Source organism: Oryctolagus cuniculus, chromosome 4 (genome assembly GCF_964237555.1).
Source record: "Oryctolagus cuniculus chromosome 4, mOryCun1.1, whole genome shotgun sequence".
Lineage (NCBI taxonomy): Eukaryota > Metazoa > Chordata > Mammalia > Lagomorpha > Leporidae > Oryctolagus > Oryctolagus cuniculus.
The window spans coordinates 86,518,042-86,542,442 of NC_091435.1; the positions used below are offsets into that span (position 1 = coordinate 86,518,042).

The 24,401-nt window shown below is 48.2% G+C and overlaps 1 protein-coding gene across 1 annotated transcript in view; it reads left to right on the forward strand.

Annotated features, from left to right (window-relative positions):
• Positions 1–24,401, forward strand: part of MB21D2 (Mab-21 domain containing 2) — a 124,883-nt gene that overhangs the window by 1,923 nt on the left and 98,559 nt on the right. The window lies entirely within an intron of this gene.

The following is a 24,401-nucleotide window of genomic DNA, read 5'->3' on the forward strand; positions in this document are numbered from 1 at the left end:
GGCAAGTTTAGGTGCTAGGCTCGTTAGCAACATCCAAGCTAACCTCACAGCCAGCACACTGAATTAGCCCAAACCTTTGTCCACATATAAAGGGAGGCTTATTCCAGGGTGCTTAATGTGTGCATGTGTTTTCACGTCGTGGGTGGCATTTGTGTTGACAGGTAAACGAGATTCACGTCTATTCCTTTTTAAGCACTTGACCTTGCAAGGGAAATCTTTGTTGCCCCCTGGGATTTTGGTCTTTCCACCTGCCAGAGAGAAAATTCAGGAGAGTGTCATTTAAAGCCTTTGCCCCTGTGGACACTAGAAGGCAGATGGCGAAATGAGCTTCCTGTGTATGGTGCTGCATTCATTTGCGAGTTCCTTGCTTTCCTTTAATGAGGTGCTGGCTGCTCCAGACAAGTGAAGGTTTGGCGACAGCAAGGATCCCCATGTGGCCTTACTTTTTCTGAAGCAGATTTTTGCTTGGCTCAGAAAAAAAAATCTCTTTCAGCACAGTTTGCTTCACTTGCCACAGCGCTGGGTATTTCCTGAATATATGAATGAGGTGTCTTAGCGATGCCCGGCTTGTTTGTTAAAGTGGCACCTGGGTCGCGCCAGGCCCTCATTTCTGGAAGTTATTTTTCAGGGGAGGGGGAGGAGTCCTCTTGGCTTTGTTCTGGCTCTGTCTGAGCTGCACCTGAGGATTCTCGGCAGCTTGACAACGTCGTCCCCTCTCCTGAAATGAAATGGCCAAGGAATTTGGTGCATGCCTCTTAATGGGGGCAGCGTGGACAATGATGCTGCCTCTGGTTGTAGGCGGATGGAGGCGTCGGGGAGCTGGCCGCTCTGTGGGAGATTGCTAGCCTAGGCTGCAACTCAAGCTTCCAGCACCCTTTTCACATGGTTTGGTTTGGAGGCAATGTAGGCAGAAGAGCAAAGCGGTGGCAGACAGTTGTGATGGTCAGCACTTGGGCATTCCCTTGTTCTTTCAAAGCAAGGTTCTGCCCAGGCTGTGGGGTTGCTCTGAGGCCACTGGTGGTCACCAAGGTGGCAGTGACCTGGCCTGATGTTCCGTGTACAGAGATTCTCATTCCTTTGCAGGCAGATGTTCGCTGGAATCATCTAGACTTGCTCCTTATTTTTCTACACCTTGGTCTTTTAAGGAAAATAATGGCTGTTATTATCTAGTTAATATTTGAGAGCCCAGATTGTTTGAGAGGCTGGCAATGCATAATAAACACCATTTATCAAAATTCAGGGAAATTGCCAGAGTTCATTAATGATTTAATAATATTTGGTATTTGCATAACGTCTCTGCCAGCTCTTTTGTTATCTTCATTCCCTGGCGAGGTTGGAAGAGACTCGTTGTGTCTCTACTGAATACATGTGGAGTGCGGGGGCAGAGTAGGCAAAGACTAGAAAAGTCTATTGGGAGAAAAGTAGTCAGTTCACCTGTGATCCAAGTGTTTGGTACCGTGCATGGTTGTTAGAGTAGCTGTGGTTTATAGACTGCCTTCTTGGGGGCAGAAACTTCACACAGTCTTTGGGTATTGCTTTCCCATTACGCAGATAAAGATACTGAAATTTGGTAGAGGGAAGGGACTGTGGAGTTTGGCCTCACAGATAAGATGCCAGCATCCCATACTGGAGTGCCTGACTTTCACGCCTGGCTCTGCTCCTAACTCTAGCTTCCTGCTAATGTAGACCCTGGGAGGCAGCAATGATGGCTCAAGTCATCAGGTCCCTGACACTTGCATGGGAGACCTGGGTTGAATTCTGGCTCCTGACTTCAGCCTGGCCCAGTCCTGGTCATTCTGGGCATTTGAGGAGAGAACCAGTGGTTTGGAATGCTCTCTGTCTCTCCCTGTTTTGGTCACTCTATTTCTCAAAGTAAATACACAAACAAAAATAGTGGGTATACGAAACAAGTGGTCATGTGGCTAATGAGGGATAGAGATGTTACTAAAACTGAAGTCAGCCTGGTTCCAAGTCATGTTCCTCTTCTCCTCGAGTCTATTAATAATAGGTGCCTGAAATCCAGAGGAGGGGCATTGTTTTAAAACATTTCTTTTTCTTCTTTTCAGGATCCTGTTTCTGATTTCAACTATAAGTATTAGCATAATAGAAGCAGCATCCAATGTGATTTCTGGAGTAGGCTGAGTTCAAATGCTTTATTCCATCATAAGATCACCTATTTGAATTTTTGATTGAGAAAAATCATGATCATTATAAAACATTAAAGTCAGAGACTCCAGTCTCAGTCTGCTTCTTGCTGGGCATGTTATCTTAGTCTTTTCATCTATTAAACATGGATAGGAGTAATACATCGCTTCAGAATTAGCTTGTCTAAATGTGGCGTTTCTCTGCCAACTGAAAAGGAAGGTATACGTGGTTTTTATTATTTATTTAAAGAAATGTGCTGTACTAGAAAAATCTAGTGAACTTAAGCTGGGATTGTTTCTGCAGCTTGGCATTAGAAAGGACTGTGGAGTACAATTAGGGGCAGCCTAATGCTCTGACTGTTGAGGTAGGACTAAATCCAACATGCAGTGCCGTTTGTTAAGCTCATACTGTGTCCTGACTGTGGTGCTAGCTGCTTTGCATAAATCCATTAGCTCATTTAACTGACAACTTTGTCAAGATAGGTATCATCAAACCTGCTTGGGAGGTAAACACCCCATTTTTTTCTTTATTTAAGGATTGATTTATTTTGAAAGAGCTACAGAGAGAGGGAGAGAGATCTTCCACCCACTGGTTCACTCCTCAGATGGCTGCAGCAGCCAGGATTGGACCAGGTTAAAGCCAGGAGCTTCATCCCCATCTCCCATGTGAGTGGTAGGGGCCCAGGTACCTAGGCTGGCCTCTGCTCCTTTTTCCAGGCCATTAGCAGGGAGCTGGACAGGAAGCGGGGCAGCTGGGATGTGAACCAGTGTCCACATGGGGTACTAGCGTATCAGGCGGCAGCTCTACCTGCTGCGCCACAATGCTGGCCCCAGTACTACCTCTTTAAAATGTGAAATGCAGAGAATTCAGGAGGTCAAGTGCCAAGATCATACAGAGTAAGAGCTTGAACCCAGGTATTTCTGCCTCAGAAGTTCATGTTCCTTTCACTGTCCTAGCAGTCAGTTGTCATTGCTTTGGGTCTGACAACCAAAAGGCCGCCAAAAGGGTGAATACAACATTCTGTAGCCTGCTTAACCTGGAGGACTGGGGGTAGTTTGTCTTTGTTTGCCTGTTTGTTTTCTCTGCCCCTCTTTTTATTTCTCTCACGCATTAAACAAGTACTTCATGGATATACTGTTTGCCCAACAGTCTGCAGAGTTCTGAGGGTAAAACAGTAAGCAGAAACTCTGAGAAATTTCTGAAGGCCTTAAGGATCCCTCCCTGTTCCTCTTTGCCCCAACTCTGAGAGCACAGTTTGCTGGCCATGTTCTCTTCCCAGGCCAATAACTGCCACAGGCCACGTTGGCATTCAAACCTTAAGGTATAGTGCTTCGGAGGGTTCTTGGTTCTGCCATGTTTTCAGGCACTTTCTGCCTCTGTAGAGTACACAGCTTTGAAGCCCTACCTTTCCAGTGTTCCAACGCTACTTTTCTCTTCCTGGACTCACCCAGCCCTATTTCCTATGGCAGTTGATTGTGGCTTGTTGTGTTGTAGTCTCTAACGTGCTGAGTCTGTACAGTGGACAGGATGATTCCTTTGCTCAGAAAAACCTATGCGGGGAGGGCAGAGGACGCTCTACACATGCATTTTTGCAGCGATTTGTGGATTGCATGGTCCTGGCCAGTTGCCGCCCTTCCTTCTTGACAGAAGAGGCCTGGGATAATTCATTGCTTGTGATTAGGCTGAGCCTCTGTTGTATTCATGCAGATGTTACAGTCCCTCTTGTCAAACTGAGAACTTGGCAGTGAACGCTAGCCCTGTGGATGCTCATGAGGAGCTTACTCACAATCTAGAATCCCTGGGCCCATCTCAGATCTATTGAATCAGAAGCCCTGGAGATCTGCACACTGGCTGCTCAGTACTTCAACATCCTGTCCCGTTTTGGGCCGAGGCTGTGTGTTCTTGTTCCATTCGAGCTGCTGCCACACATAATGAGCCTGACCCTTTGGACTTTGGAGGACTTTGGAGACCACGGGCAGGCTGCTGATCTAAAGAACAGATCTGCTGGCTCCTGGAAGACAGTCCTAATGTCCAGAGGCAGGGAGGAGGCATTGTCTGAATGTATTAGGGCTTTATGTCCTTGCATCATTGAATCATCTCCATAACCCTTTAAGGTAAAGAACCCTGAAATGGAGAATTCTAGGATTGGAAAAAATTTGGGAATTCCCCCCTAATTTTTTAGCAAGTAGGTGGCATAGCTGACTTAACCAAGGTCAGGCTGATGCAAAGCCCTTACTTTTTACCAGTGTTCATCTTCAGCACCCAGAACAGCCGGGGGACCCAGATTTAAGCCCTTGCTTCTCCAGTCACTTGTATCAAGCCATGTATACTTTGAGCCTCAGTTTCTGAATTTACCAGTTAGCCTGTTTTGTTTATTTGGGTCCATTCAAGTCTGAATCTGAAAGCTATTGTATAGTACAAAAGACAGAAGTTTCTGAGTTCTGGTGCCACCTATGTTTTATACCATATAGTATGCATAGTTCCCTGAATAAGGCTCCTAACTTTATCTGGGGCTCTTTTTGCCCATTTTCCAATGATAGAAAATATGAATAAAAAAGTAAAGTCACCTCCAAATTCTAATGACTATTTAATAGTTTGTGCATTTTTTCTAAACATGTATGTTTATGCACACGCTTTCCCTAGCACATATTTATACATACAATTTTCTAACAGGGTCTTATGGGATTTGTGCTCTTTTTGTGAATTTATCAGCATGCTGTCATCTGCCATACTTTAAGAGGAGCTGTGACTTGAAAGCTGTGTAGTGATGCTCTTCCAGCTTCTTTCATTCATTTCCTCTTACATGAAGGTATTTTTCTGGAACACAGAGCACGCTCTGTGATTACATATTTCAGGGTGATGGACCCTCCTGTTGGTGACTCCTGAGGATTTTCCCTGCCTTCCATCGGGTGTTTTTTGCATGGTCTGTATGGTTACATAACACACTTCCTATTTCTCTTTCTTCCTTTCCTTAGACTATCTTCTCTAGCAGGCTTGTCTAACTCACTTTGATGAGAACAGTGAAATTGGAGTCTGAACTTGAAGGGAGACCTGTAACTGATATGCAATGTACAGTACTTCCTTCCATTGTAAAGAGAGGTAACCAGCCACGGTACTATTGGGGATGCCAGCAGAAATCACAGGTATTTTCCTTTCACATCGTTGTTGAACTGTTTCAGATAATCATGTATTGCTGCTTCCACTTTATGGTGGATATTAGAGTTGCTGTTGGATTTGATTCGTGTATAAAGGATCACATATGGTACTGTATCACAGATCCACTTTAACAATGCGTTTTTAATCTTCTGATTTTCTGGATGATGCTACTACCGTAATCATTTAAATTCACTGTTGTTGGCGGGGGCCTTCAGGGTTCCCCTGCCTGTCAAGAGGATCCAGCACAGAAGCAGATGAGAGTCCCAGCTTCCCACGTGGCCCTGACACCTGCTCTTTCTTTCCCCTTCCAGGTCTGATGCCTCTTGACTCATGAAACCTTCCTATATTTCTCCAGGGAGGAAAAAATACTACCTTTCCTCTGTGTCGTCCTAGTACCTGCTCCCCTTTGATGCCCTTAGCACATTCTTTCCCTCAAGCTGATTGAAAATCCCTGGCTTCCTCATCCTTGCAGCACCATGGGGCTTTTGCCCTTAGTAGGTGTTCACTGAGTGGGAAGTAAGTGACGCTCTTTAAATGAGCTGTTCCCGGTGAAGCTGTGAAGCTGCTTTCTTTCTTTTTTTTTTTTTTTTTAAAGATTATTTATTTGGGATGTAGGGTGACAGAGGGAGAGAGAGAGAGAAAGATCTTCTATCCACTGGTTCAGTCTCTAAATGGCCTAGGTTGGCCAAGGCCAAAGCCAGGAGTCCCATGCTGGTCTCCCACATGGGTGGCAGGGGCCCAAGTACTTGGACCATCTTCTGCCTTCTCAAGCGCATTAGCAGGGAGCTGGTTTGGAAGCAGAGCTGCTGGGACTCAAATTGGCACTCTGCTACAGGATGCCCGTGTCATAGTGGCGATGTAACTCCCTGCACTGCCGTGCCAAGTCCCTCCCTGCCGTGAAGCTTGTGTGTGTTAGGCTCTCTCTAAGAAATGAACACTTTCTAACACTGTCTCTGTGTGACTTTCCTCTTCCTTTAAGCCACACTGCATCATCTTTTCTGGAGATGAGAAAGTCTCAATTGTGTCTCCTTCTGTGGCAGAGGAGTGTGGGAGAGTTTTCTTTGCATTCTTTATCTTAGGGCGATTTAAGAAGTGTTCAAAGTAGATTTTTGACAGACAGCGGCCCCCAGAGACTGGAGAGTCGTGGGACCATTCCCTTTCCTGTGCACCCTGATTTTTCTTCCACAGGCACCTCAAGGTGTTCCTGGGCTTCTGACAGCCTTCGCTCGGGCTCTACAGAATTCAAAGCAGGCACAGGTCACCTTTCCCATTGAGGTGTTCCGTGTGTTTATCAATCATCCTCCTAATGCAGATCCAGGTTGTGGCCATTCTTTATTGTTATTACAAATGACTGTGATTTGTCACCAAGAACAGTAACTTCTACACATGAAACGAAGTGTTTGACAGATTGCAAGACACATTCCCACTGGAATGGTATTGTCCTTTGGGCAGGTCTTGGGGAAATGTTACGTAGGAACCCCTGACCTCTGTTTACAGATGTGGTCACTGAGACTCTGAGAGGGGAAACGACTGGATTCGAGGCGTGACTCCAGCCGTCTTCTGCGGCAGTCCAGCACCTGCCAGAGCTTGTGGGCTTTTCTACCCTCAGATGTTATTCATGGGCTGCTGGGTTGATTCTGTATCCTATCTTCTTAGACAAAGCTAGCAGGTTCCATTCCTCTCTGGGCTTTCCTGCCCTGAGATGAGGGCATACAGCAGGGGAGCGGTGCTGAGAATCGAGTGGGTACGTCCAAGCCTTATGGATATCTGTTCCCTGGGGATGGTTGTTGAGCCTTGCCCACCTGGTTTTCAGTCTGTGACAGTGTTTATAATGAACCTGGCTAAGTACTTGCCTGCTGAGTGATCTCTTTAAGGACAGTTCATAATTACGGCATTCTGTGAGGCCCTGTCTCCAGGAAACAGCTATCTGTTTTTCATCCACTTAAGTGCCTACTCATGAACTCCCTGTGCACCAAACAGACAACTAGGGATGGTGCTGCTGTGAATAAATCTGGCAAGGAGACTGTTGTTGAATTTGTTGTCGTTGTTTTTTTTAATAATTTTTCTTCAACACTGGAAGACTTGATTACTGCTTATGCATGGAGTCAAGTTAGAAGTGGGAGTTGGTAGAAGTCTTGTTTGGGTTTTTGTTGCTTCCAGCTAGTACTGGAATGTCTATAATGTGTAGTCAATGATGTGAAGCATTAATTCATTAACTCATAAGCTCATTCAACATGTGTTGGCACACCTGCCATGTGCTAGGGTAATTACTGTGGTCCCATTACCAGGAAGTTCAGAGTGGTGAATGAAAGAAACAAGATCACTAACTACCTCCATAGAGCTTCTGTTCTCTGAAGGGCTTAACAGATTAAGCATGTGTTTCTGTGTGTGCTACAGAAAACAAGAAGCCCGGAGTATTAGGATGGAGGGCAGGTGGCTAGTGTGCAGTGACGAGTGGAAGAAGGCTTCGCTGGAGCAGAGGCACCAGGATAGGAGACCGTCAGCCATCTGAGGACTGGGTGGGAGCATATTCCAGGTAGACAGAACAGCAGGTGGAAAGGCCCTGAGGTGGGAGGTAGCTCGAAGTAGCTTTTAAAGCTGCTTAAGTCACAGGAAGTCAGATTTGGCTTCTGAAAGAAGGAATGGTGTATTTGAATGAGGCCAGGACAGAACGGGCTGCCTGCTTTGGGATGTGGTGAGCTTGCTGAAGGTGGAGGCTTTTCTGTGGGACCACTCTTTGCCTGGGCTCTTGTCAATGGCATTCAAGTAGGAAGGATGCATTACAGGTGCTTATAAAGGCCTTTGGTAGGCAGTGCTTCTCTGATGTCACTTCTGATAGTCCCAGGCTAGAAGCAGTGAGTCCCGCTTGATGATTTGAGGGTCAGACTGCAACCTTCCTGGGATGGTAATGAGCCTTTATTTTTATCCCCTCCTCCACAGTTTACAAAGGGCTTCCATAGTCATAATCCCATCTGATTTACTCCTCACAAAAGCCCATGAAGTAGGTGTTGTGACTGTGTCTATTTCAACACAGGAAGAGATGGTAACAAGAGAAGTAACCCACCCCAGGTCATCCACCCGAGTGGTGACCATCTAAGTGCTTTCAAGCTCACCCACTTCTTTTTTTCTTAAAGATTTACTTATTTATTTGAAAGAGTTACACAGTGAGAGGAGAGACAGAGATCTTCCATCTGCTGATTCATCCCCAGATGGCCACAAAGGCCAGGACTGGGCCAGGCTGAAGCCAGGAGCCAGGCGCTTCATCCAGGTCTCCTAGGTGGATGGCAGCAGCCCTGAAGCACTTGGGCCATCTTCTGCTGCTTTTTTCAGGCCGTTAGCAGGGAGCTGGATCAGAATTGGAGCAGCCAGGGCTATGCTGGCATCACAGGTGCAACTTAACCCTGCAACAACGCAACACTAGCCCCCCAATTTTTTTTATTTATTTTTTATTTTTATTTTTTTTGACAGGCAGAGTGGACAGTGAGAGAGAGAGACAGAGAGAAAGGTCTTCCTTTGCCGTTGGTTCACCCTCCAATGGCCGCCGCGGCCGGCGCGCTGTGGCCGGCGCACCGCGCTGATCTGATGGCAGGAGCCAGGTACTTATCCTGATCTCCCATGGGGTGCAGGGCCCAAGCACTTGGGCCATCCTCCACTGCCTTCCCTGGTCACAGCAGAGAGCTGGCCTGGAAGAGGGGCAACCAGGACAGAATCCGGTGTCCCAACCGGGACTAGAACCTGGTGTGCCGGCGCCGCAAGGCGGAGGATTAGCCTAGTGAGCCGCAGAGCCCGGCCTCAATTTTTTTTTTTTTTAGAATTATTTATTTGAAAGGCAGAGTGAGTGAGAAAGAGGGAGAGACAGAAAGATCTGTTTGCTTGCTGACTCGCCAAATAGCTGCAACAGCCAGGTCTGGGCCAGACCACAGCCAGGAGCCTGGGACTCCAACCAGGTCTGCCACATGGGTGACAGTGGCCCAGGCACTTGGGCCATCCACCACTGCTTTCCCAGGCACATTAGCAGGTTATTGGAGTGGAAGTGGAGCTGCTGGAACTCAAACCGCAGCTTGTATGGGATGCTGACGTTGTGGGTAGCAGCTTACACCTGCGCCACACTGGCCCCAAGATTTACCCAATTCTTTGTATCATACTCAGTTCCCCTACCCCATCCCGCTGTGCAGAGGGCATTGAAAGAGGAAGATTTCTGGTCCTGGGAGAGGCATTGAGGTTCAGGGGGCCGAACCAGGCAGTGGACTTCATGTCTCCCTGTGCCTGTGTGCCTGTATTGGTATTCAGCGAGTAAGCACTTTTCTGGGCTGCTTCAAGATCACCCTTTTAGCAGCTGCAGCTGTTCTTAATAGCAGCTGCTTGTGCGGATGGTGTTGTGATTAATAAAGGAAACTCAACAGTTTGTTCTCTGAATGGTGCCCTTGGTGTGCTCAGCCTGCTTTTATACAGGCTGTGTTTCTGATTTGGAACAACACAGTGTGACACACGTGGGGTGCCCAAGGGGTCGTAACCTGCTTGTGAGAAGAGGAGGTCCGTGTAGACCAGAGTTGGTGTGTCACAGAGCCTCCCAGGGACGGGGACGGTCAGGAAAAGGATGTGGTGGGTGGCTCCATAAATGCCAGTGGCCTCAGTGTCAGAGGCAATGACGCCTGGGTGGAGGAGTGCAGCGGCAGACAGAGGAAGTCTCACATCTTTTCTCCAAGGAGACCCTGTTGCTCAACCCTGGCCAGATGCCCTTCTGCAGTAGAGACTGTAAACCCCAGCGTGCATCAGACTGCCTGACCCCACTCCCAGTTTCTGTTTCTGGAGGTCTTGGTGGGTGGGGGGGAGCTGAGAACCTGCATTTCTAGGGAGTTCCGGCTGATGTCGCCACTGCTGCTTCAGGGACTACATTTTGGATGTCTGGGATTTTACAAGAAAACTGCAGGGGCCGGCGCTGTAGCATAGCGGGTAAAGCCACAGCCTGCAGTGCCGGCATCCCATGCGGGCACTGATTCAAGTCCCGGCTGCTCCACTTCTGATCCAGCTCTCTGCTATGGCCTGGGATAGCGGCGGAAGATGGCTCAAGTCCCTGGGCCCCTGCACCCTCGTGGGGGACCCAGAAGAAGCTCCTGGCTCCTGGCTTCGGATCCGCACAGCTCCGACCGTTGCAGCCATCTGGGGAGTGAACCAGCAGATGGAAGACCTCTCTCTCTCCCTCTCTGCCTCTCCTTCACTCTGTGTGTAACTCTGACTTTCAAATAAGTAAATAAATCTTTAAAAAAAAAAAACCTGCAGATTTCTAACTAATGAGAATAAAATCAAATTTTAAGGAAACATCACCACAGGGTTTCAAAGTGAAAGGGGCAGGCATGAAGCCATTAAGATGCCTGCATCCCATAACGGAATCCCTGGGTTCCATACCTAGCTCCACCCACGATTCCAGTGTCCCACTAATGCAGACCCTGGGAGGCAGCTGATGGCTCAAATAGCTGGGTTCCAGGCATTCACTTGGGATTGATTTCCTGGCTCCTGGCTTTGGCCTGGCCCAACCCCAGCTGTTGTAGCCTTAGGGGAATGAACTAGTGGATGGGAAATTCTTTCTCCCTGCCTTTTAAATAAGTAAAATAAATACTAAATAAAACTATAGGTCAGACAGAACACATCTGATCTGAATACTTGCACGAGAGGGGGGGGGAGGGGGATGCATGTGTTAGTCCTAGCTTGCTGCTAGCCATGCAGCCGTGTACCTTTGCAAATCGTGATAACCACTCTAAACTAGTTTCCGTGTGTTCCAAGAACAGTTCTAACTACTTTGTCTTTTACATACATGGACACCGAGGAAGGCACTGTGATTTTACTGATGGAACATCTGAAGCACCGAGAGGTTAAGTAAGTTGCTTAAAGTCGTGCAGCTGGTAGAGCAGGGATGTGAGCCCAAGAATTCTAGCTTCAATCGGAAATTCAACCCTGCAGCTTTTTCTTAAACTTCATCAAAACAAAATAAAACTTTGGGACTTGTGTTGTAGTAGCCGGTTAAACCACTCTATGGCATCCTGTATGGGTGTCAGTTTTTGTGTCCCAGGTGCTCTACTTCCATTCCAGTTCCCTGCTAATGTGCCTGGGAAAGCAGCAGCAGATGGCCCAAGTGCTTGAGCTCCTGCACCCACATGGGAGACCTGGATGGATCTTCTGGTTTCTGGCTTCCGCCTGGGCCAGCTCTGACCATGGTAGCCATCTGGGGAATGGACCAGAGGGTGGAAGATCTCTCTCTGTGTAACTCTGCCTCTCAAATAAATTTTAAAAAAGTGAAAAAAAACCAAAAAAACAAAAACCCTTTTCCAGGCAATATGGAAATGGTTAATGGAATCTTACAATTTTAATGCTGCTGGGAAACTTGAAAATCGAGGGCCCTGACCTCTCCCCTCTTGCATTTCACAGATCTGGAAACTGAGGGTCCTGGCTGGGCACTAATTTTGCTTTTGGGCAGTGGGGGTGGGGGGACAGATAGGTAAATGCTGGGCAAGATAGCAGCTTCATGAGCCGCTGTCTGCACCTGAACTGGTTGTCTCCATGGTGTTGTCTCCCCAGGGAGGACTCTGCCTGGGTTTGTAGAAGAAGGGAGTAGATTGGCAAGGCTGTGCTTCAAGGGAGGGACATCTCCCTGCTACAGAGCCACCTTGGCGGTCCATGTCGTCTGAATTGCCATTAGAGGGAGGACGCTGAGGAAACAAGCTCCTGGGCAGAGGATGTTTTAGGTCTGTCATGTTTGCTTTGGTCTTCTCATGGTTCCTTGTCTCTCTCGTTTCTTCCCTCTGAATGCCCTTTTCTTACACCTGTGCTGTTTCCATGGCTCTAAGTGTCATGGTGCATATTTTGACTTCTGAATGATCTGTGCCGAACAAGTTGGGTGAGCTGGTCCCCAGGGCTCCAGAGCCAGCCTGTGGCTGGGAGGAAGTGAAGGACCACAGGCTGATCCAAGTCCTCGGGGGCCTGGCCAAGCACCAGTGTCACTTCCCTCCCTGTTGCAGGGCCTTAGGAGGATTTGCAACTGTGATAGGATCCTAAGAATTATGGGGGTGGGGGGGCATCTTCTTGAACTATTTACTCAGACTTTTTGTTTTACTGATGAGCCTTGGCCTCACTTTGGACAGGGACTTGGTCAAGGTCAACAGTGGTGGTGGTGATGATAATGATGCAATTGGGAAAGTCTTCCCCACTGTTTTTCAGGCATGGTTGCTAGCTTGTTAAAAACAAATGCTTATTTTCATCTGTTTGAGAAGCATAGTGAGAGTGAGAGCAAGAGAGACGTCTTCTATCTACTGGTTCACTCTCCAAATGCCTGCAATAGCCAGGGCTGGGTCAGGAAGAAACTAGGAATCCAGAACTCCACCCCAGTCTCCATGTGGGTGACAGGGGCCCAGCCCGAGCACCAGGGCCATCATCTGATGCCTCCCAGGACTCGTTAGCTGGAAGGAAGCTGAATTGGGAATGGAGTAGGCAGCACTGTGACCTGGGATGCAGGCATCCCAAGTGGTGGCTTGACCTGCTTCGCCAGAATACTGCCCTTGTTGCAAGCTTTATAATCATTAACCATTTAAAGCCTCACAACAGTGGTCTAGGGAGGGTGTTTTTTCCATACCCATTTTACAGATAAGGAAACAAAAGCTGTGCAATTAGTTGCTCAAGCTGGAGGTAGAGGCTGAATTCAAAGCTGGGCAGCCCTGCCCCTTCCTTCTTTCCTTCTTTGTACTTTCCAAACCTGACCATGCCAGGCTGCTTGTGGTTGATAGCCTACCGGGGGTGGGGGGGTGGGTGGGGGTGGGGGTGCCAGACGCAGAGAGGGGAGAGGAAGGGTGGGGACAGTGGGTGGAGCAAACAAGATCCAGGTTTTGCTCTTTGGAAAGCCGGTTGTTGGTGTGGCTCTGGCTCCTGGTCCAGAGTCTTTCCATTCTGTCATTTGGCCTTCCTCAGCAGCCTGCAGGACAAACATTCTCTTGATGCTTGTGGTTTTTGTTTATTGAAAAGTCCTTTGTGTGAAATCTCATCCTGTCCACAGCCTCCTCCTTCTGAAAGTAAGAAGGTGTGGCCGGGCTAATTGGTTGATTTAAAGCTGTGTAAGAGTCAACTGGGCCCTTGACGCTCAGTAAATTAGGGCAATTTTAGGGAGATGCAGGCTTTTTCCTCCTCCTCCTCCTCCCCCTACCTTGGTGGGTTTCATTCCAGATTTAGAACATTTAATTAGGACATAGTTAATGTGGTCTATCATGGCAGGGATAATGTGGGGTAGACAGTTAACGGTGAACGGCAGATGCCAAATGCATTTTTAAGAAACTTACTTGGAATCAGAATTTATAAATTGGATTTGGTTTCATGTGAGCTCGGGGACCTGCCTCCTTGATGCTGAGTGACTGTGATTCTTTTTGAGAAGTGGCTGATTATTTGTTAAAGAGAATAACCCTGTCCCATTGCCCTGTGTGGCTGGACACATGTTAGCATCGTGCTGTGGAACCGGTATGTGCCGTGCTGAGGGCTAGCATTGGAGTCCCCAGCCTGCTTACAGCTTTTTTGGCAAGAAAATCTCCATGGGAATGGCTCTATCCCTCAGTAGTGAACAACATAGAGCGCCCGGGAGAGAACTTTGTGATTTCCTGTACATCTGCTGTTAGAGACAACCCTCTGAGGCACTGACCTTGCACTTCACGTTAAGGTGAAAACCCAACGTTCTAGCCATGATTAGACCTAATGCGGAGCCATTATGTGCTGTCATTGGCCTGCCTTGGCAGTGTTCTGTCTCCTAGGCCTCTTGAGCCCCCTGGTCAAGCCTCAGAGACCCTCGCCCTGTCATTTGAGGCACACGTTCAGCTCAATCAACTCAGCACTTCTTGCTTCATGGGGCAGTCTCTCCAGCTATCCCCGAGCAGGTCACAGTCTCCTCAACTGGCCTTCTAGCATCACAGGGTTCCTGGTTGCACTGATCTGTTCTGAATTTGCAGTGATTTCTGATTAGTGTCAGATGTTTCTCACTGCTATAGATGTTCGCTGATAGCCTGTTTTCTATCTGGGTTTTTTATTTTTAATTTTTTTTAACCTACCTGAAAAATAGTTTGGAGGGGCTCCATATGTACTCCTGGCATTGTTGGCAGTTTTGCTTTTGTTCTTGACCTTGGGCAGAGGGGTGGTGTAGTGCTCATGTCGAGGCACTGGATGGCCAAGTATGTGCTGAGTTTTGAGTGCTTGTGGTATTTCTCTTCCTTTTCATCATCTCCCATCTCTCAGTAGCATATAATCATGGAATTACAAAAGTGAGGAATTTAGAAATGATGCGGTTCCATCATTCCCAACTTCTAAATAGGAGAATCTTTGTTTTTCAGTTCAAACATGAACGTTCAAATGGTAGTGATTGTATTTTTGTTATCAGTTTTTTTTTTTTTTGTAGCAAAGTAAGTGGTTATAGAATACTGCTGTGAATTTAGTTAACTGTCTACATTATTCTGGATTTTATCTTACCAGCGCCTGCTGATAACTTGAAAGATGGTAGTGTTCTCTATGTGCACAAGGGAGAAGGTGTGGTGGTCATTGGATTTATGGCACCGATCACTCCGTGCTGCTGTGGCCCCTCAGTCAGGAGCCAGCTGTTGGTCTCGGGCCTTGACTTTTCACGTATCAGAATTAGGAGTGTGGGCGTGGTTTCCCTTGTATAATGTGCTTGATTTGCCCAGCATGATGTTTTTAAAAATTTGGTGGAGGCACATAAAAGCTGGGATATTTTTCACAAAACCAAACTTCCAACTCTCGTTTTAAAAATGAGAGGAACCAGACCTTATTTCCTGCCTGGTTGCCCTGAGCTGGTGCTGACAGCGGCTCCTCCGTTAGACGTGCCACACTTTCTGGGGTTTGTCCCCACTCCCATGCATCGCTGCTGCTGCACAGCCAGCTCCTGGTGGAATGGCAGGTTAGCCCTGAGTGAGGCCACCTGTCTGTCCGTGCACAGGCTTCTGAGCAGGGAGAGCCCTGGCCCTTGTCCCCCACTGCCACTGACTAGGTGGGTGACCTCGCACAAGCCAGTCGACCGCTTGGAGCCACGTTGTGGCTTTATCATCTGCCCCACGTTGTGGTAAAGACCCTCTGGATCCCAGGGTTCTTTGATCTGCTGAGGGAGAGTTGTTTACTGTGATGGAACGCTGCCCTTGATTCCCCCATCTTCTCATTTTGTGCCTGTCCCCTGTGTCTCTCATGAAGAACTTATCCTTCGTCCTTGCACCTCGAGGGGTTGGGCATTGGCTCCCTCATCCTTTCTCTCCTCTACCCCAGTCACGTCTGAAGGCAGCGCTGCTCCTTTTGTCCCATGTCCTCTGCTGCTGCCAGGGGTCCTGCAGCCGTAAGCAGGCTCCTGCAGTGTGCCCACAGCATCTCAAAAGTTGGAACTTTGAACGTCAGGCAGTTACTGTAGCTGGATTACGGCCTATGGAGACACTTAGCGGCCAGACAATTGCATCCTTATTGAGCTGTTGCTCATACCCGTGAAATGCTAACAGGATATGGGGCTAGCAGGGAGGATCAGCGGCAGTGTTCCTGGAGGCAAACTTTGGAGCTCAGTATTAAGTTTCAGTTTTGGAGATGAACAGTGCAGTATTTTTGTCTTTCTTGATCTGGAAGGGAAGGTAGACATCAAGGCCACAGAAAAGGAAAGAAACCTGCAGGAAGGCAGGTGGTGCAGTGCAAAGGAAAAATGTAGGTGTGGGGTCAGACAAGGCCTGAGTCTCTCATGAGACAGCTGTGAGACTTTCAGGAAACTCTTATCTTTTTAAGATTTATTAATTTATTTGAAAGGCAGAGTGACAGAGGAGACACACACGCACACGCACACACACACAAACACATCTTCTGCTGGCTTACTCCCCAGATGCCCACAGGTCTCCTATGTGGGTGGCAGGGACTCAAGATTTTGAAGGGAATGCCTACTTCATAGGGTTGTGTATAGGCCTAACAGTGCATGTGTAGTGTATTAAATGCACAACTACCCTCCCTTCCAGGTTCCTGCAGTGATCTTTTTTTTTTTTAAAGGTTTATTTATTTATTTGAAATACAGAGTTAGAGAGAAAGAGAAAGAGAGAGAGAGAGAGAGAGAGAGAGAGAGAGAGAGACAGAGACATCAGTCTTCCATCTGCTGGTTCATTCCCCAGATGGCTGCAAAGGCTAAGGCTGGTCCAGGATGAAGTCAGGAACCTGGAACTCCATCAGGGTCTCCCACATGGGTGACAGGAGCCCAAGCACTTGGACCGTCATCCACTTTTCCAGAAGCATTAGCAGAAGGCTGGATGGAGCAGCTGGGACTTGAACCGGTGCTCACGTGGGATGTCTATGTCCCAGTCGCCAGCTTAACCCACTATGCCACAGTGTCAGCCCCCGCTGTGAAAATCCGTTTCTCTCCTAAGTAGGACAGAGAAGTAAAGGCATCTGAGTGAGAGTGTGGTATGATTCTTCCTGCAAGAATTTTGGCTCAACATCTTCATCAGTGGATAGAACGGTGTACCTAGTGATTTCTAAAAAGTATTATAAATAAACAGAACTTAAAAAGATTTTCTAGATTTTCCAAGAAACTAAGGAAATTTTTTTTTTGCTTCTAATAGTTTCCTGGACCTTTCAAAAAGTTCAGAATTTGGCCAAGCAGGATGCTTATTGGAGCCACTCTTGAACTTAGCCTTCAAGAGGGAAATAGTCTCCTCCTTGCTCTTCACCCCCCCTCACCCCACCCCACCCCCGCCGCCCAGTGATTAGCTACATGGACTGAAAACTTATTGCACTGGATTAAAGTAATTATTCAGTTTTTTAAAAAAGAAGACTTCATTTTTGTTTTTGTTTTTGTTTGTTCACTTTAATTGGAAGGCAGAGAGACAAATGCACTCACACGTATACATCTTTGATCCTCTGGTAAGCACTTGAGCCATTACCTGCTGCCTGCCAGGGTAAGTATTAGCAGGAAGTTGCATCTGAAGTGGAGCCAGGACTCAAAAGCAGGCACTCCAATATGGGATGCAAGTGTCATCTGTGCCCAGTGCCCGCCCTTAAGCTGAGTTTTAAATCTTATGCTTATACTACTTTTACTTGGAGAAGAAGAGGGGAATGTAGTTTAGGGAAGCACTGACTTGGAAATGATTTCAGTGTAAGTTTGGGTGAGGGAGAGTGTTTACCTCCCACTCACAAGTCTGCATATGGAGTTTAATCCTTTTGAGGGTTTAGGTGGGGATGGAGATTGGGTGAGATGAAGGTGCGCACCAGATGTAAAGCTACTAAGACATCGGCTTCTGTAGCTCCCTTGAGAAGTGGGGGCCGTGGAGAGATTCCCTTGCAGGCCCGGCCTGCACAGACACACCCATCCCCTCGGCTTTCTGCTTCCGCCAGGGCTTGGTGACTGGCTGGTGGTGAGGCGAGGGGTGATGGAGGAGGCACTGACGAGGAGTTGGATGCCAAAAGAATCCTCTTATATGGAGAGGAGTTCGGGAAAGTACTCTGAGGCTCAGGCGACGAGATTTCTCATCACTGCTTACCTCTCTTACTAGTCTTGCCTTCTAGTGTTGGGATTAGGTGAGAAAGAAACCTGGTAGAAGTCTTTCTGTTGAGAGTAGCTGCCCTGGGAGATGGGCGGACCCCTTGTGAGGATACATGTGGGGTGGGAGTGGGCAAAGAGCTTCTTCAAGAACAGAGGGAGAGGCTGGCACCCCGGCTCACTTGGCTAATCCTCCACCTGGGCACCGGCACCCCAGGTTCTAGTACCAGTCGGGGCGCCAGATTCTGTCCCGGTTGCTCCTCTTCCAGTCCAGCTCTCTGCTGTGGCCCAGGAAGGCAGTGGAGGATGGCCCAAGTGGTTGGGCCCTGCACCCGCATAGGAGACCAGGAGGAAGCACCTGACTCCTGGCTTTGAATGGGCGAAGCATGCCGGCCGTAGCAGCCATTTGGGGGTGAAGCCACGGAAGGAAAACCTTTCTCTGTGTCTCTCTCTCTCACTGTCTAGCTCTGCCTGTCCCCAGCCCCAGGGAGCTCTGCAGGGTGAGGTGGGCGGGGCCGGGAATACCACACCCCAGGGGACCAGGACCTCATCTTATATACAGCTGCAGCCGCCCTGCAGGCTCCTTCCACGCCCTTCCACCTGCACCTGGGAGGGCTGCATCCCTCATGGTCTTCAAGGACCACGTGTCCAGGGCGGTGCCCCAGCAAGAGACCTTCAGCTTCAGGCCTCTGTCCTGAGCTGCCCCTTCATCCTGCTTGTGTCCACACCCGTGCTTGCCTGCTGCCTCCTCGGAAGTGTGAGGAGGGGTGAGCGTGGCACTCAGGATGGCTGACTGTGGTGCCGACCAAGAGGCAAGCACTTGGGCGTGGTACAGGCCATGTACCTTGGCTTCAGCAGCTGGGATAGCAGCACCCCAGCCAGGCACGTAACAGACTTTGGTGAGGACACCAGTGAGCTGGCAGGTGTGACCCAGGACGTGGACAAGGACCCCTGGACCCTTGAACCCAGTGCTCTGAACCCCAGTGGCTCAGAGTGGCTTCCTGCTCACCCAGTACACAGAGTTTGAACCCAGAGCAAGTCCATCCTGCATTCAGGTGGCAATGGGAATGCCCAGACAGCATGCATGCTGTGTACCTGTTGCCAGGGCCACGGGCCGCCCACCTGCCCCTGTTCTCCGTGCTGGGAGGGCGAGGCTGACCTGGAGCTCTGACATCAGCCTCCAGGAGGAGAGGCCCTCTCCAGGTGTAGGGTCCAAGCGAAAGGCTGGTGCGTCCCAAGGGAGGTCGGCTGTAGTGATTTTGTGGTTATAGCTTCCTGGGATGGCTGCTGAGGTTAGTGTTACCAGCAGGTAACACTAGCGAGACTGGGAGACAGTGCCAGCAGATGGAGTTCTATATGGCAGAATAGGAAGAGAACAATAAACTTCTTTTCAGCAGGAACAACAGCAAAAGAATGGAGGAGGGTTGAGGGCAATGGGGCTTTGGTTCCATTTGCAGGAATAGAGTGGAGGCTCTGACTGCTTTTTTTTTAAAATATGTATTTATTCATTTGAGAGACAGAGACAGAGCCCCCATTCACTGGGTCACTCACCACATGCCCACAGTGGCCGAGGCTGGGCCAAGCTGAAGCTGGCGTGCCATGTGGCTGGTGGAGATAGACTTGAGTCATCCTTGCTGCCTCCCAGGCTGTGCATCTGCAGGAAGCTGGAGGCCATGGGCATCCCCACTGGGACTCAACTGCAAGGCCAGAGGCCCCCCTCTCTGATCAACTTTTCAAAAAAAACATAGACTCTGTGTTATCGCACATGGGCAAGAAGTCGGAAAAAACGTGGCAGCTTTTAAGGAGTCTCGGTTTGTTTCTTCATGATGGCTTAGCTCCCCGGAGAGGTGAGGAGAGAAGGTTCCAGGATGAAAACAGCCCCAGTGCTTGTCTGCTGGGGAAGCCAGGCCGGCAGAAAGCTGGGGAGACCCTGCCCTGCAGAGAAGCATGTGGGGAGAGAGCCTGGACAGGGGTCAGCGGGGGAGGAGGAGGGCAGCCCTTTAAAGAGGAGAGGAAGCAAGTGCCTGCATGGAGAGGGAGGTGAGTGTGGGAGTGCCTGGCTGGACCCCGGCATGTGGGCCGGGAAGGTGGGCTGCCAGCCGGTGAGGACTTCTCCCAAGGGTTCCTGGAGAGGCAGTGTTTCCCAGGACAGCCCCTGCATTCTCTCACTGTGTCCTCTCCAGCAAGCTGCTTCCCTCCCCTGCACCTTTTTTAAAAAAAAAAGATTTATTTATTTGAAAGGTGGAGATATAGGGAGAGAAGAGAGGAGAGTGGGGAGAGAGAGAGCGAGAGAGAGCGTAAGCTGTCTTCTATCTCCTTGTTCACTCCCCAAGTGGACATATTGGGTCAGGAGCTTCTTCCAGGTCCCCCACATGCATGCAGGGGTCCAAGCACTTAGCCCATTTTTCACTACTTTCCCAGGAGTATTAGCAGGGAGCTGAATTGGAAGTGGAGCGGCCAAAACTGGAACCGGCGCCCATAAAGAATGCTGGTGCCCCAGGTGGAGGCTTACTCTTCTACACCACAGTGCCGCCCACTACTTCCCCTTTCTAACTCTCACTTTCTTCATCTGGAAAATGAGGACCTCGGACTTCTTTGTGACTTTAGGGCCCTGTAAGTGGAATCTTCTCTCACTGATTCTACGGCTCACGTCAGAGAGCTGCACTTGGGAAGTTCTGGGTTGGAGGCGACAGAATTGCTGTGGCGGTTGATTTGGAGACAGTGATTTATTTTTGGAAGGAATTTCTGGGGAGCAGTTTCTGTTCTCATTTGAGGATATCACGACCTCATGTCACATGACGCCTGAGGAAGCTCTCAGAAGGGTGAGTCACTGATGGGAGGGGTTGGCCCCTGTTGGGAAGTTGGTCACCGGCAGCTGCTCTGTGGAAAGCACCAAGGTGGCCAGGAGAAGTTTACACTGCAGGTGACAGCCAAATGCCATCGTGCAAATTAAGCGGGACACCAAGTGGCAAACTCATCTTAATCTTCTTTGAATGCTTACCGTTCATTTGCAAAGGTTCTAAGTAATACAATTTCAAAGGTTCAGAGGTGTCTAATACAATTTCCCCCCCTCTGTACATAATTCTGTGCCCATTGTGTAACTCTATTAAAGACATTAGGGTAATTATAGAGCCACGTTCTGCTTTTGCGTTGCTGTATTATTAGCCCTGAGTCCGCCTGTACTGGCCACATTAATAAGCAGTGACTGAAAATTAGAAATGGTTCAGCAGACTCCTAACTGCAGATTTTTTTTTCTCCCAAGTGATTATGTGCTGTGGTAGGCAGGCAGGGGGGTGCATGGGATGAGCTCTGGGGTAAGTGTTCTGAAACCCAGTTTCTGAGTGTTGCTCTGAAAAATGAGAACAAGGTTGTGTGCACTCCAAGGCCCTTGTGCATGTAGGGATCGATCAGTGGGCCTGTTGGGGGTGACGGCACCTTGGGTGCTGAAGGTGAACCATAGGATGGACTGCACATAGATGAGAGGTGGGGGTTGTGAGCACAGTTCCCAAGGTGCAGGCAGCAGGAGCTCCCAACCCCCAGTGGTCTTCATGGGTCTATTTCATGGAATAGACATTTCTACTTAGGATTTGGACTAATAAACACATTGTAGTGTAAAAATGAAGTTGCTCTAAAATTCCATGTAGTCTTCTTGTTTTCACCAGTTCTACAAACCAAACAAGGAAGGTGCAGATATGTTAAATAAGCTGTTTGAAAATGATTTGTTGAAACTTGTGGCTTGCATTTATAGCTTTCTGAGTTTTCCTCTTACCGCATTTTACTCTTGCAAAGGGTTCCCATAACCTTTATAACAATAATAACTGGCACTTATATATGTATTTTAAGATTTATTTATTTATTTGAAAGGCAGAGTTAGAGAAAGAGATCGTCCCTCTGTTGGTTCACTTCCTAAATGGCCCAGGAGCAGCCAGCAGGGCTGGACCAAGCAAAAGCCAGGAGCCTGGAATTCCATTCAGGTCTCCCACATGGGTGCAGGGGCCCAAGCACTTGTGCCGTATTTTACTGCTTTCCCAGAGCATTAATAGGGAGCTGAATTGAAAGTGGAGCTGCTGAGACTTGAACAAGTGTCCATATGGGATGCTGCTGATGCAGGCCGTGGCTTAACCTGCTGTGTTACAACTGATGCCCTGATACCTGACATTTAATGAAGCTTGGTCAATGCCAGCAGGTCTTACAGATGAGGAACTGAGGGAGTTGGGAAGTAGCTTGCCGAAGGGTGCGTAGCTAGCGTGGCAGGCCTGTCGAAGCTTTTCTTGCCCTAACAACAGCAGCCGCAGCAACAGTGGCATTTCTTGACCTTATGGTTGGTGCCAGGCGCTGTGTCAAACACTTGCACTGGGAGTCTCACTTGGTGTCCCAGGCAGCTCTGGAAGGTGCTCTCCAACCAAGGAGTTCCCCAGCCCCCCCCCCCCCCACCCCGTCTCACAGTGGATTCCCAGTACCCTCTTCTTGCTTCCCTTGTCAGTGCCTCTGAGAAATATATTTCTTTTTGGTTCTCTTTTTGCAACTGTTACCTTAATCCAGATGTTACAAATCATGTTTCAACCTGAATTTGCAGTCCTATCTTAAAAAAAAAAAAAAAAGATTTGTTTTTTTTTTTTTTTTTTTTTTTTTGAAAGGCATAGTGACAGAGAGAGAGAGAGAAAGAGAGAGAGAGAGAATCTTCCATCCTCTGGTTCACTCCGCAGATGGCTGCAATGGTCAGGACTGTGTCAGGTGCTGGAAGCCAGGAGCCTGGAACTCCTTTTGGCCCTCCAGCCCTATCTTGTTTGGCTCTTATCATATTAAAAAGAAGCACATGATGAATGAGATGGCAACAGCTAAAAATTCATGTGACTATATAAAAATCTGTATTTATGGTCTATCTTAAAATTGTGGCAATTCAGGGTCTGCTTATTAGCATACCAGCATCCAGCTGCTCCCTTTACACTGGAACCTATATTTTTTTTCCCTGTCTCCTTTTTCCTTTTCCCTTTTCCCACCTAACTAGCAGACTGAGGCCCCTAGGAGTATATACTTTATGTAAGGTAAAAAATAAGTCAATCTTGGCATGAGAAAAATTCAGTAAGCGTATGCTAAATTGAGTTGAAGTTGATGGCTTAAATAATAGGCTTAGTTGGGTAACAGTATTTTCTATTTGCAAGGTAGCTTGATTGCATGGTATTTTTTTGTGTAGATGGGCATTATTAGGCTTAATCTGTTGTACAGGGGAGGATCAGGGTGCTGGCCTTCTAGCTGGAAAATCTGTGATTCTTCAAAAGGTGATTCCCATAGAGCACTTTTTGTAAACATTACTTTTATTATACTGCTCAGTGTTTGGGAATATAAGGACGGTGTTTTTCAATAACAAGCCATAGATTGGATGAGTTAAATGGGATTATGTAGATAAGGGCACTTTGTATGTTGTTGGGTATGGAGCCAGTATGTTGATGGAAATGTTTTGAGAGCACTATCACCTTGTGTCATTTCAAGCTTAGGATGGACTTTGCATCTTTGCTCTCAGCCCTTTGTACCTGGCTGCACCTATCATTAACCTTTCTGAGCCTGTTTCATACGTAAATCAGACTAATGTTATTTCCCAGCCCCTAGTCTGGCAGAGGAGATGCTCAGTGTTTATGTGGGATAAGTGAATAAATCACAAGGGGCTTTTTGAGACTTCATTGATCTAACATACATGAAACATCAACCAAAATGTCAGCATGTTAGACGGCCTGCAGCTTTTATTTGTAGGTTGTTTTCTACAATTTTCTCCTGGATGCATGCTGAGGACTGGTTTCTGGTCTTGGCTGAAGGGACCCAAGGGTTGGCACATGTGCCTGCAGGCAGGGGAAGGAGGCCCCTGTGAGGCAACACTGGGTGGATAGAAGCGGAGATGAGTGTTTGTTCCTCAACCAGATACCAGAGCTGCCCTGATGCTGTTTTCATTCTGATCCCTGCACTTTCTTATCCAGGACATGCCATAGGTTAATGTTTAGGCAAGAGCAAGATGAGTCAGGCACATGGGATTGTGGAACCTGGCGATTAGGGGTATTAGCAGCATTACAGTGTTAGATCGGGAGGGGCCCTTAGTCATTGCCAGGCCCAACACCTTCCTTTACTAAGAGCAAACACGGGGACTTCTGAGTTGAGCAGTCCTTGGTCTGAGTCCCTGTTCTGCCTTTTCCTGTCTAATTGCTACCATGCTTCTTTAGCTCCTTGACGCAAGGCAGCTCACTGGGTATTGTTGAGACTCACACGAAGTGTACAACGTTCTTAGCACGATGCCTGGCACAGAGTGGGTACTTCAGAAACATGGCAGCCATCATGGTTGCAGGCAGGCAGGAAACAGAAGCCCAGAGAAGGGAGTGGTTGGTTAAAGGTACCCGCCTGGGGTAGGACCCTGGGATCTGGGTGTGTGCTGGGGAAGAGAGGGTGGAGTGGGGCAAGTTGGATTTGTCCACGACCAGGGTTGAGAGTGAGCCAAGATAAAATTGAGGAATTCCAAGGTAGTACTTTACCTATTTAGTTGAACTAAAATGGCTCATCCAGTTCACTTGAGCAAGCCAGTTCT